The sequence below is a fragment of the Nannospalax galili genome, unplaced genomic scaffold, assembly GCF_000622305.1.
Source record: "Nannospalax galili isolate Female #2095 unplaced genomic scaffold, S.galili_v1.0 scaffold936, whole genome shotgun sequence".
In the NCBI taxonomy this organism is placed as follows: Eukaryota; Metazoa; Chordata; class Mammalia; order Rodentia; family Spalacidae; genus Nannospalax; species Nannospalax galili.
Window position 1 is genome coordinate 505,837 of NW_008337142.1, and position 12,533 is coordinate 518,369.

A 12,533-nucleotide genomic window follows, 5' to 3' on the forward strand; every position below is an offset into this window, starting at 1 on the left:
CAAAAAATAAAATGTTCTTTTTCTCTTGCCTATGGGGAAAAGATTAAACCCTTTAATATGGTATTTATCCATTAAATGTTTGTTGAGTGCCTGTTGTCTACTAGGTTTAAGTGCTTTGAGTTGTTTCATTTAAAAAATCCCTAAAAATAGCAGTCTTTGCTAAGCTTATGTTCCAGGGAAGGGAGAAAATCAAGAAACAAATTGACTATATGGAAGGCTACAAGGTGATAACTTCTGCCTGAAAATAGAACAACAAAAATGTACTGTAGAGAAGGCTGAAATTAAGTGTAAAGACATGTGTGCAATTGTATATACTTTATGTAATGTATTTATATGTATTTGTATATTTGTGTTATTTTGTGTGAAACAAACATACATCTTTGCCATCTAAGCTTTCAAAGATCTTTCACGATTTGTCCATCCACTTCTGGGCATCTTCTGTGTCTTCTACTCCCTTTTACCCTGTGCTCTGATCATTTTTACATTCCTCAAGTACCACACAGCTTTCCCCCTGATTAACGTGAAGATCTCAGAACCAACCTCCCAAACCTCTCAGATCAAACTTCTATCCTGGCAACATTTCACTCATCTTTACAATTCTCCTCACACTTTTTTTTTTTCTTTTCTGAAATACCACCTTCTATGTCTAGGCTCAAGGGCAGTGTATAAACATTTCTCTTACAACACTTGTTAAGCTGTGCTAATAGCTACCTGCCTTTTTGTCTATGCTTTGCATTTTCTTAGTATTCTAAACCTCCTAATAGAATTTTATTAATATCTATATGGTCATCATTTAGTGCTATCAAATACACAATGTAAGATGTTAAATTGTTGAAAATATTTATGCAGGAAAAGTATTATAATTGCACGTTGTTCACGTTTTTCACCTTTTTTGTTTAGTTGGTAGTCTTCCAAGCTTTATATTCTTCACCCTGGTAGAAAAGACAGACAGAGAGAGAGAGAGAGAGAGAGAGAGAGAGAGAGAGAGAGAAGAGAGAGAGAGGAAGAGGAAGAGAGAGAGGGAGAGAGGAAGAGAGAGGCAGAGATAGAGACACACACAGAGAGAATCTTTACCCTATAAAACCTGTCTATAACTATGATAATAAGAAACAGAAATTACTTCAATAAGCATTTTGAGTTTTGATGTATTTCTTTTCTTGTGAGTGCAAATGACTGAATGGATTAGACTTAACATGTATGGTAGAATACATGAGGTCTGGTGGGGGGATGGGGGAGGCGTGATTGGGGGAGGGGGTTTAAATTTGATTAATGACTATTGTATGAAATTACAAAATCTCGGGGCTGGTGAGATAGCTCAGCAGTTAAGAGGGATGACTGCTCATATGAAGGACCCTGATTCAATTCTCAGCACCCACATGGCAGCCAACAACTCTCCTAACTCCAGTTCCAGGTGATCTGATGCTCTCCTCTGAACTCTACAGATATTGCATACACATGGTACACTTACATACATGCAAGCAATATACTCATATGCATAAAATTTAAATAATGACATTACAAAAGCTCAATAAAAATATTTGTATAAAAAAGAAGAAAAGAACATGTAACATAAAACTGAGTAAATTAATAGTTCAGTTTCAGCATTTGGACAATTGAAAAACAAAAAGAGATTGTTAGCCCAAGAACCATTAGTAACACTGCTCAGTAACATGGTAATAATAGCAATGAAGATGATGGCCCAAATAATGCAAAACTCTAACCCTTTATATACTTTTGCATTACTAAATGCATCACACTGGTGTGACAGTGATCTCCACATGCTATGGAAGGAATTCTGTGTCAGAAGCAGGGTGGTTTCTTTGGGGAAAGTGTTCTGATTCTGGGAGTCTCTGATTCATTGACAGAGTGGAATAGTTTCTTCACACAGATTTTTGTTGCCCAGGAATCTCCCTCTGGATCCCTGAAGATGGCAGAGCTGATGCATGGCTATGAGAAGGAACATTAGCTTGATGACCAATTTCACCCTTTTGGAATTTTTAGAACATCCCCAGTTGCAGGTTATACTCTTTGTGCTGTTTCTGGGAATCTACCTGGTGACCTTGGTTGGAAACCTGGGCCTCATTGTCCTGATCAGGGTAGACTCACACCTCTACTCCCCTGTGTACTTCTTCCTTGGTAACCTGTCCTTTGTTGAGGTCTCATACACCTCCTCCATAGCCCCTAAGACGCTCTGTGATTTCTTCAGGGAACAGAAGGCCATCTCCTTTGGGGGCTGTGTTGCACAACTTTTCTTCTTTATAGGCATGGGTGGTACTGTGCTGCCTCCTGGCAGCCATGGCATATGACAGATATGCTGCCATCTCCAACCCTCTACTCTACTCATCCCTCACGTCACCCACCATCTGTGTGGGGATGGCCATCACACCATATGCAGGAGGATTCCTCACTGGCTTGGTCCAAACCAGTTTCATATAACAGATCCATTTCTGTGGGTCCTGAATCATTAACCACTTTTTCTATGATTTGCCACCACTGATGGCCTTGTCTCGCTGTAGTACCTTCTTCAGCCAAATAGTGAACTTCCTTGTCATGTGTGCAGTTGGAGGGACATCAGTGCTGGTTGTCCTGGTTTCCTATGGCTACATCATTGCTGCTGTCATGAAGATTCATTCAACTCAGGGGCGAATGAAGGCTTTCAACACCTGTGCCTCTCATCTGTCCATGGTGATTCTCTTCTATGCCTCTGGCCTCTTCTCTTATCTCCATTCTAGTTCCGGCTACTCACAAGACAAAACAAGGTGGTGTCCATGTTCTTTGGAGCTGTGGTTCCCGTGCTGAACCCCATCGTCTATAACCTGAGAGACAAGGAGATCAAAGACGCATTGAAGAAACTCAAAGAGAGGAAAAAGCAGATGTCCCAGCTCTGTGTTATAGTCTCTTAAGATAAAGAAAAACATATTAGGAGGGTAACTGTAAATAATGATGATAATGTGGCTCAGACAATCAGTAATAAATAAAAAAAAATTATTTCAAGATGCCTGACACATCTATTGGACAATTATCCTCAACAAACATTTACATTATTTACTTTTCTAGTTGTGGGCTGAGTAGATTATGACTTTGTTCATTATATAATAATTATGTAAAATAATAATGCTTTTTATGATATTCCTCCTACATAGAGTTATCAGGTGCTAGGTTTAAGATACTATGTCTTAGGAGCAGCCAAAGCATGGGCCCAGGGGCCGTACAGTTCATTGAAGATTTTGTTACAGTAAAGCGTGGTTCTTGCTGATCTCCTGCCTCTTGGGGCAATCCCCTTGTCTTGGATTCCTACCTACCCAAGAATTGGTGCTAATTACAAACACTGAGACTGGATTAAGAACTCAAAAGCACTCATAGAGATGAGGTCAACAATGATTACTCAGAGAAGAAGAAGAGAGCGCATGCAAACACATTATGTTGAAGAAGAGTTAAGGGTCATGGCTATGGGATCATCAAGTCTATAAAGTCACAGTGAGGAAAGAACAGAGATAAGGGTACATGGAAGGCCCAACTGTGGTATGCCCACATTTCAGCCCCTGGGCCATCTGTGGTCAGGGATAGATATGAGCATTGCCCCAACAGAAAATTGTAAACACACCTAAAACATTGGTGAATTTTTAAAAACTTAATTATAAGCTAGGCGATGTGGTACACACCTATTTAATCCCAGCAGCTGAGAGGCCTAGAGAGATCTCTGTGAGATCAAGGCCAATCTAGTGTACATCACAAGTTCCAGGCCTGTTAGGGCTACAAGGAGACCCGGTCTCAAAAAATTAAATAACTGAAACACCCAAAACTTAATTATAATGATCTCAGGCCTGAATTCTGTAGATGGCATCCTATTGCAAAAGTTTTGTCACTTCTGCAAATATAATGGTGTGAGATTCATGTTCTTGCCTAGAACAACCTCATGACTTAGTGTGACCACCCGTTTGAAGAACAGAGGCAGGAAAAAGAAATATTCCCTAAAGGCTTTGATTTCCTATCTAGGCCCTAGATCACTTCTCATTCTTAACCTTATAGGGCTGTTTGACTCACTCTCTGTTCCCATCATTTCCTCAACTGACGTGTGTCCTAGATCTTGGCCCCTAAATGCAGTCTCCCTGAACCTTGATGTCAGGCTTTCATACAGTTTTGATATCCTCGCCTCAATTTTCAGGCATTCTTTCTGAAGTATTTACACTCTAAGACATGGTCTGAGATAAGAAAACCACTTCAGAGAGTTTTCAGCAGAATGTAATATTTACCTTACATAATCATTAATCTTAATTTCCAAGATGACTCTAGAGAAAAAAACTAACATTTCAGAAATCTTGTTGTTTATGGTTGTGTATATAAACCACGTTAAATAAGAACAACCAGCACTAAGTCACCTGTACTCTGGGTATCACTATTTTACCTTCGTCTTCTTGTAGGCTAACTGTTCTCACTGGGTTCCTTCTATGACTAGTTGGATTATTTACATAGATATCTAGGGGAGGGAATGATTTAGACAGAGGATTGTTTTGTCAAGACTTCCTTAATCCTAGAGTCCTGCAGACCAGTTAAGTGTTCTAGCAATGTGTTCCTACAGAATATTACAGGAGCCCTCTATTTCAATCTGGCACTGTATTTTTTTCTTCCTAAATTGTTAGAATCCATGCCTAAGATCTTTACTCTCTTTCCATAGTAGAGCAGAAGACAGATTTCCAGCAAACTGTGTGTTTAATAAGCATGTGTTTAACAAGCAAATAGACAAATCCATGTTTATTTGGTGGGCGACTTAAAGATGGTTTGCCAAAGGTAAGGAATGAATGGTTTTTGGATGCTTATGATGGGCCATCATTGTGCAAAGCACTTTTAAAGTCAGATTTCATTCTATGACATATACACAAGTTCCTCCTTTAAAAAGTATTTAGAGGCTGGCGGTGGGTGTGCTGGTACATGCCTTTAATCCCAGCAGCACTCAGGAGGCAGAAGCAAGTAGATCTCTGTGAGTTCCAGGCCAGCATGGTCTACATAGCGAGTTCCAGGCCAGCTGGGGTTACAGGGAGACCCTGTCTCAAAAAGACCAAAAAAGATAAAAAAAGTATTCAGAAGCTGGAGAGATTGGTCAAAGGTTACGTAGAACATGCTGCTCTTATGGAGGATCACAGTTTGCTTCCTGCACCCATGTCAGGAGACTCACAATCAACTGTAACTCCAGCTCTGCAGGCACTCACATACCTGTGGTATACGCATACACATAAATAAAAATAAAATAAATCTTTAAAAATAATTTCAAACACTGTAGGTTTAAAAAAAGTCTCCTTTCGCCCTATCAGTTCCGATTGTTTCTGCACTGTGAAAGATAAAGACCACTACATGTGTTATTTTTCTACAGCCTTTGTGGGAAAAAGTATGGAAGTCCATTTTAAAAAATCCACAAATAGACTCACCATATGATTCAGCTATCCCACTACCGGGCATCTACACAAAGGAGATGAAATCAGTGTAATGAAGAGACACTTGAATCCTTGTGCTTGTTGCTGTTGTATGTATATGCATACGCTTGTGTGTGAGCATGTGTGCAACGCATGTGAAAATCAAAGGTCAGTGTTGGACATATTCTTTTTTAAAATAATATTTTATTTATTATTTTTATTTTATGTGTACAAGTGTATTGTCTGCATGTATGTGAGTGCACACTTGTCATGCAATGCCATGGAGATCGGAAGAGGGCTTTGGATTCCCCTGGAACTAGAGTTAACGATGGAACGTAGCCTCCATGTGGGTGCTGGGAATCGAACCCAGGTCCTCTGCAAGAGCAGTCAGTGCTCTTAACCGCTGAGCCATCTCTCCAGCCCCGGATATATTCTTTAATTGCTCTCCACCTTAGTTTTTGAGACAGGCTCTCTCACTGAACACAGGACTCTCCATTTCAGTTAGAGTCACTAAGTCACAAGTATGCAGGGTTCTCCTGTCTCTGCCTCTTGAGCACTGGGATTACAGACATCATGCCCAGATTTCTAAATAGTGCTGGGATCCAAAGTCAGGTCCTCATGCTTACACAGCAGGCACTTTACATACTGAGTCATCTCCCCAGACCTACTATTCACAATGAAAAAGACATGGACTCATACAAGGTATTCACTGATGGGTGAATAGATGAAGAGAATGCGTAGAATGTTATATTCTGTCATGAAGAGTGAAAGCTTCCAGCTGGAGAGATGCTCTGCAGTTAAGAGCACTGGATGCTCTTTCAGAGGACCTGGGCTCAGTGTCCAGCACCAACTTGGTGTCTAAACAAGCATCTGTAACTCCAATTCCAAGAGATCTGATGCTATTTTTTTGGTTTCTGCTAGCACTTCAGATACATGGTTCACCTGTAGACAAAACACTCCCATGCATAAAAAATAATACATAATAAATAATAAATAAATAAAATTTTAAAAAAGAAATAAAACCTGCCATTTGTGGTGACATGGATGGGTCTCAGAAACATTCTGTTAAGTGAAATAGGTCAGGCACAGAGAGATGAACAGGCAAATTCCTATTCAGATAGAAATCTAAAGTAGTTGATCTCATAGGCCTAGAGAGTGGTTACTAGGCTAGGAAGAGCAGAAGGAAAGGGAAGTAGCATAAGGCAGACAATGCAGTCAGATTAAGGAAGAGGCAGTTCTGTAAAGCATGTATATAGTTTGTAGCATTTTATTGTGCATTTTAATGATTAGTTTTTATTAATTTTTGTGTATTTCATATATCTTAATCAAATTTAGACACCCTCCCGTCTCTCTGCTCACCATAGACTCCTCCCCCCACCCGCCAGATTTCAGGTATACTATCATATATGTTAAATCCTATCTGATCAAGTATTTCTATCCAGATGTTCCTTGGTGCATGTGTATCCACTGGAGTCTAGTCAGCCTATCTAAGTCACTCCCTTGAAGATCTACTCTCAAGAGGATTTTGAAGGCTCCCAATACAAAGTAATGAAATATTTCAAAAGGGTGACATATTTTCAACACACAGTATGCACATGTATCCTGTTATTATACCATATCCCATAAATGTATATAATTACTGTGTGCTGATTAAGAATGAAGACAAATACAAAATAAGAATTTAAGATAAAACACTGGCTAGTCATATTAGGTGCTGTGGTAATCACTGGGTAATACTCAAGTAATATAAAATCCAGTGTTCTAGCCTTAAGTCTTAGCATTCCTCCCCAGGGTTTCAGATGTCTATCTCCTTGAGCAGTCCTTTGCAAGGAGGGTCATATAGGTTGGTCCCATCAGTTGGCAGATCTTTACAAATCATGTCATAAATGATGATCATATCTCAGGGAAATCTTTAACAGCCTACTTATGAATTTTGAGGCCACCATTATCAACTCCTTCTGAGATCACATCACAGATACTGGTCCCATCAGTTTACAGTCATTCACAGGTCTGGTCACAGGTCTGGTCATAGTCAGGTCACAGATGCTGGTCATACTTCTGCAAGGTCCTTCAGGGACTGAGTTCTGAACTCTGTTCTTATGTGGTCCCTTGCAAGGTCAGAGTAAGGATTTCAGTGCTGTCTTCACCAGCAGGTTGCAAATACTGACCCTGCCCTTCAGCAGTCCTCCTTGATGTCTTGTGTGCTGGTGCTGGAAGCTGAGTCTCTTACCTTGTAGATTCTGACTGGTATTAGCTTTCCTCCTTGATGAAAAAGACTCTTCTTTGTAGTCTGGAGTCATTCTACTGGCCACATTTCAGCTTATACTACCATTACACTTGCTCATGGTTACCAGGCATATACTTCACAGATTCACTGAGGCTGCCAAGTCATTGGCTCTGCAGGGACTTTTTAAAATAGTCTTGGGAGCCAGGCGCCTAGTTTAGGCCTTTAATCCCAGCACTTGGGAGGCAGAAGCAGGCAGATCTCTGTGAGTTCAAGGCTAACCAGATCCACACAATGAGTTCCAGGCCAGCTTGGGGCTACAGAGAGACCCTGTCTCAAAAAGACACCCCAACCCTCCCAAAAAAGAGTGTCTTGGTAGCCGGACGTGGAGGCACATGCCTCCCAGAACTTTAATCCCAGAATTTGGGAGGCAGAGGCAAGCAGTTCTCTGGGAGTTCGAGACCAGCCTGGTCTACATAGTGAGTTATTATGAAATGTAATGCAATATAACTTAATTTATAATATAATATAATATATAAATTAGTATAGTATAATGTAATAAAAAAATAAAAAAGTGTCTTGATGTTGATGTGGTGGACCACCAAGCAGTTTTCACAGTCTCTCTTCAATCTCCTGCTGGTGGGTAAAACTTTTCTCTCTCTTCCTCCTCTCCTCTATTTTTTCTCTGTAGTACATCTGTTAGAGTAAGTACAACACCAAATTTCTGAGGTTCTTCATCTTACAACATAATTGTGATCACACTGTCATTGAGAAAGAAAAGTTCCCTAGTCGATGCAAATCCTTGCAGAAAATCTGAATTTCTTCCTATTCTGTTTTCTAAAGTTATTATTTTTATTTTTACTTTACTATTAAATCACAGATTTCAGGTCATTGCCCACCACTTTTGGTTGCTATTGTCCGACTTTCCCAAGTTTATTCACAAGTAGTGTTAGCAAGCAGTACTTGCATGTCATCTGCCGTCTTCCAGAAGGTGGCCTAGGTTTTAATGAGACTGTGCAGAATTTCACACATGCCATCTGTTTCTACCCTTCACATTAATTAAAGGGAGCACTGGTTTATTATTTTTGTGGTCAGTAGACAGACCATCCTGCTGGAAAGAGCTGTCTCTAAAGGGATGAATGTGGTCAAGCAACTCTTAGAACACCAGGTTAGGAGTCAACTGTTCAGAAGAGAAAATATTGTCATTATGTTCATTGATACTTGCTCCACATTTTAGATCAGAGTTTCCTCCAGTCTATAGAACGTGCAGTTCTCTGCTCTGTGGGCCAGCTTTCAGGCTGAGCTCCTCGATTCCTGTCAAACGTGCGAAGTGGGATGACCCCGGGCAACACAACCATCTCAGAACAATGATGAAATACAGATTTGGGAAATACCTGATCAGGTCCCAGGTCCACACAGAGGTGAGCCTCAGCCATGAATCATGGCTAAGTACCTTGTGACATGGTGTCAGAAGTTTGCACATGGTCAAGCGGATGAGACTTTCATCCTGTTTGTTGTTAGAGGAAGTGCAATTGCTTTTCTTCATTGCTCCTTCTGGGTAAGAATTGCTTTTCTCTGCTGAAGACTAATGTTTAGTGGGTAGCCCCATATAATTTATCCTGGAGGTTAGCAATCTGGAGAGAATATGTGCCTGCACACGCATTTCAGTGTAAGAGAAAGCAGAGGAAATTGTGGGCAGAAAGGAAAAAACAAAACAAAACAAACAAACAAACAAACAAACAGAAAAACTTAACCTGTTAAAAGCCACCTTACTGCCCTGGAATGGAGTTTTAGGTTGTGCTCAATTCCCATCATTTACACTTCTTTCATCATTTGTTATGAATTGAAAAGAGAACTTTTTCGAACAAAGGAATCACACAGTCCACAGGCTTCAAGCATTCCAGGCATATGAAAATGCAAATGTGAAGTTATTTGACCTTCCTTTCTTCCTTCCTTCCTTCCTTCCTTCCTTCCTTCCTTCCTTCCTTCCTTCCTTCCTTCCTCCCTCCCTTCCTTCCTTCCTTCCTTTTTTCTTTCTTTCTTCTTTCTTTCTTTCTTTCTTTCTTTCTCTTTTTCTTTCTTTCTTTCATCTAAAGGTCTGTGCCATCATACCTGGATAATTTGCTTCTTTCTAAAAATATATATGTATTTCCTAATTATTTTACTGAGGATAGATTAGTAAATATTGTTGGTTGGTAGCCTATAAGTACTCATTTGATAAATGAGTAATAAATATTCATTATTAATTAAAACAAAGGACCCAAATAAAATCCCAAAATTAATAAAAATAATAAAGATGATTTTAAAAAACTCAAAAAACCCAGCCAACCAGATATAAGTGCTGTCAATTATATAGGTTGGTGTAGAGGCCTCTAGTAATATGTACTTCTAAATGTATGGGTCATGCTGAAAGCACATCAGCTTTATTTAATATGCTATCAAATTGTCTGAAAGTATTAATTGGGTGACCAGAGAGATGGCTCAGCAGTTAAGAGACCATTCTGCTATTGCTGAGGACCCAAGTTCGGTTCTCATCACCCATACCAGGCAACTCACAAGCACCGGTTATTCCAGCTCCAAGGGATCTGATGTTTATGGCCTCCTCAGTCACCCTCACACATATACCCATGATTTTATAATAATGAACATAAATTTTTATGAAATACTTAATTTCTCTGTTCTCAAGTCTGAACTCTGTAGATGGCATGGCATTCTGTTGCAATGTCAAAATATTAGACACAGTTGCAAAGAGGTCCATGTCCATGTTTGAAATCCCATCATGACTGGATGTGATCATATGCTTTAAGAATAGGGCCAGGAAAGAGAGACTGATTCAGTTTTACTCTTGACCCTGTATGGCTGTTGGACCTACTCTCTGTCCTCATCACTTCCTTGCTTGACTTCTACTTTATGTCTTACAGTTTGTGTCTCATTTGCAGTCTCCCTGCACTGTTCTCATTGGGTTGCTTCTATGACTAGTTGGATTATTGACAATGTCTGGGGAGGGGCTGGTTTAGACAGTAGCTTCTTTTATCAAGACTTCCTTGATCCTATAATCCTCCATCTGTTAATATTATAGCAGTGTGTTCCTACATAGTATTACAGGAGCTCTCTATTTTCATACAGCATTTAATTTGTTCTTCCTAAGTTATTAGCACCTTTGCCTAGGCTCTTCTTTTCTCTTTTTCCAAAGTAGAGGATATATCCACAGCCAACGCTGTGCTTAATAAGCTTCTGTTTAATAGGCGAATAAATATAACCATGTTTACCTGGTAGGCAACTTAAAGATGGTCTGCCAAAGGACAGGAATGGATGGTATTTGGATGCTTATGCTGAGCTGGGCATTGTGCACAGGATCTTTTAAAGTTAGGTTCAGTTCTTAGACAAATTCCTTGTTCAAAAAAATTTCAAGGGCTGGAGAGATGACTGAGGGGTTCAGAGCCCTTACCTCTCTTATAGAAGACCATAGTTTGACTCCCAGAACCCATATCAAGGGGAGGGTCACAACAACCTTAAACTTCAACTCCAAGGGATCCTGTACTATTATGTTTTTAAAATAGGGTCTCGTTATATACCCCAGGATGGCTTGTAACTCACTAAATAATTTAGACTAGAATGGCCTGGAACTCACAGAGATCCACCTGCCTCTGTCTCCCAGTGCTGACACTGCAAGTGTGCATCACCATGCCCTGCTCCATGTATTACTCTGGCCTCTGTGGTTACCCACATGCCAGACACAATCACACACATATACACCAAAAACCATAGGATAAATCTTTAAAAATAAATACAAACATTATAGGTTTAAAAAGTCTCCTTTCACCCTCACAATTTCTGTTATACACCCTGCACTATGAAAGAGATAATGACAATTATATGCTTGTATTTCTTTTCTATAGCCACTGTGGAAAAGTGTGAGTGATCACTCAAAGTATCCATGAATAGATTTACCATGTTACTGGGCATCTATATAAAGGAAAATGAAATCAGGGTATTCAGTATATTGAAGATATGGTTGCATGTTTATGTTTGGTTTTTGTGTTGTGTGTTTGTGTATGTGTAGAGTGCCTGTGGAGGTCAGAAGAGGGTGTCAGATCCCCTGAAACTGGAGTTATGGACAGTTGTTAACCACCACGTAGGTGCTGGGACTTAAACTCGGGTCCTCTGCAAGAGCAGTCAGTGCTCTTAGCCACTGAGCCATCTCTCCAGCCCATGGGGTATATTCTTTAATTCCTTTCCACCTTATCTTTTATTTTTTTAAGGACTTTGATAGGGATTGCATTGAATCTGTAAATTGCTTTTGGTAGGATGATCATTTTCACAATATTAATTCTTCCAATTCATGTGCATGAGAGGTATTTTCATCTCAAAGATTTAAAGTTTTCTTTGCAGATGTCTTTAATATATTTGGTTAGGTTTGTTCCTATAATTTTTGAAGCTATTGTGAATGGAGTGTTTTCATGTGCTTATTATTGGTATATAGAAAGGATAGTGTCATCTATAAATTGATTTTGTATCCTGACAGTGAAAATTGCTGATCATTTCTTGATATTTTCAGGTGGAATCTTTAGGATCTATTGTGTATAATTTCATGTCATCTGCAAATAAGGGTAATATGAATACCCCTTTAACTTCCTTCTTTTTTCTTATTGCTCTAGCTAGAGTTTCAGACTGTGTTGAAGAGGAGTGAGAATAGTGGACAGCCTTGTCCCATTCCTGATTTTAATGGTTTAATGGTAGTGCTTCCAATTTTTCTTCATTTAGCATGATATTGACTGTGGGTTTGTCATATGTAGTCTTAATTATATTGAGGTATGGCCCTTCCAGTCCAATTCCCCCTAGAATTTTTAAAAAATATTTATTTATTATTTTTATTTTATGTGTATGAGTGTTATGCCTGC

The 12,533-nt window shown here is 39.5% G+C and overlaps 1 pseudogene; it reads left to right on the forward strand.

The window, feature by feature from the left end:
• Positions 1-1,970: 1,970 nt before the first annotated feature.
• Positions 1,971-2,903, forward strand: LOC103733389 (annotated as a pseudogene).
• The last annotated feature ends 9,630 nt before the right edge of the window (positions 2,904-12,533 follow it).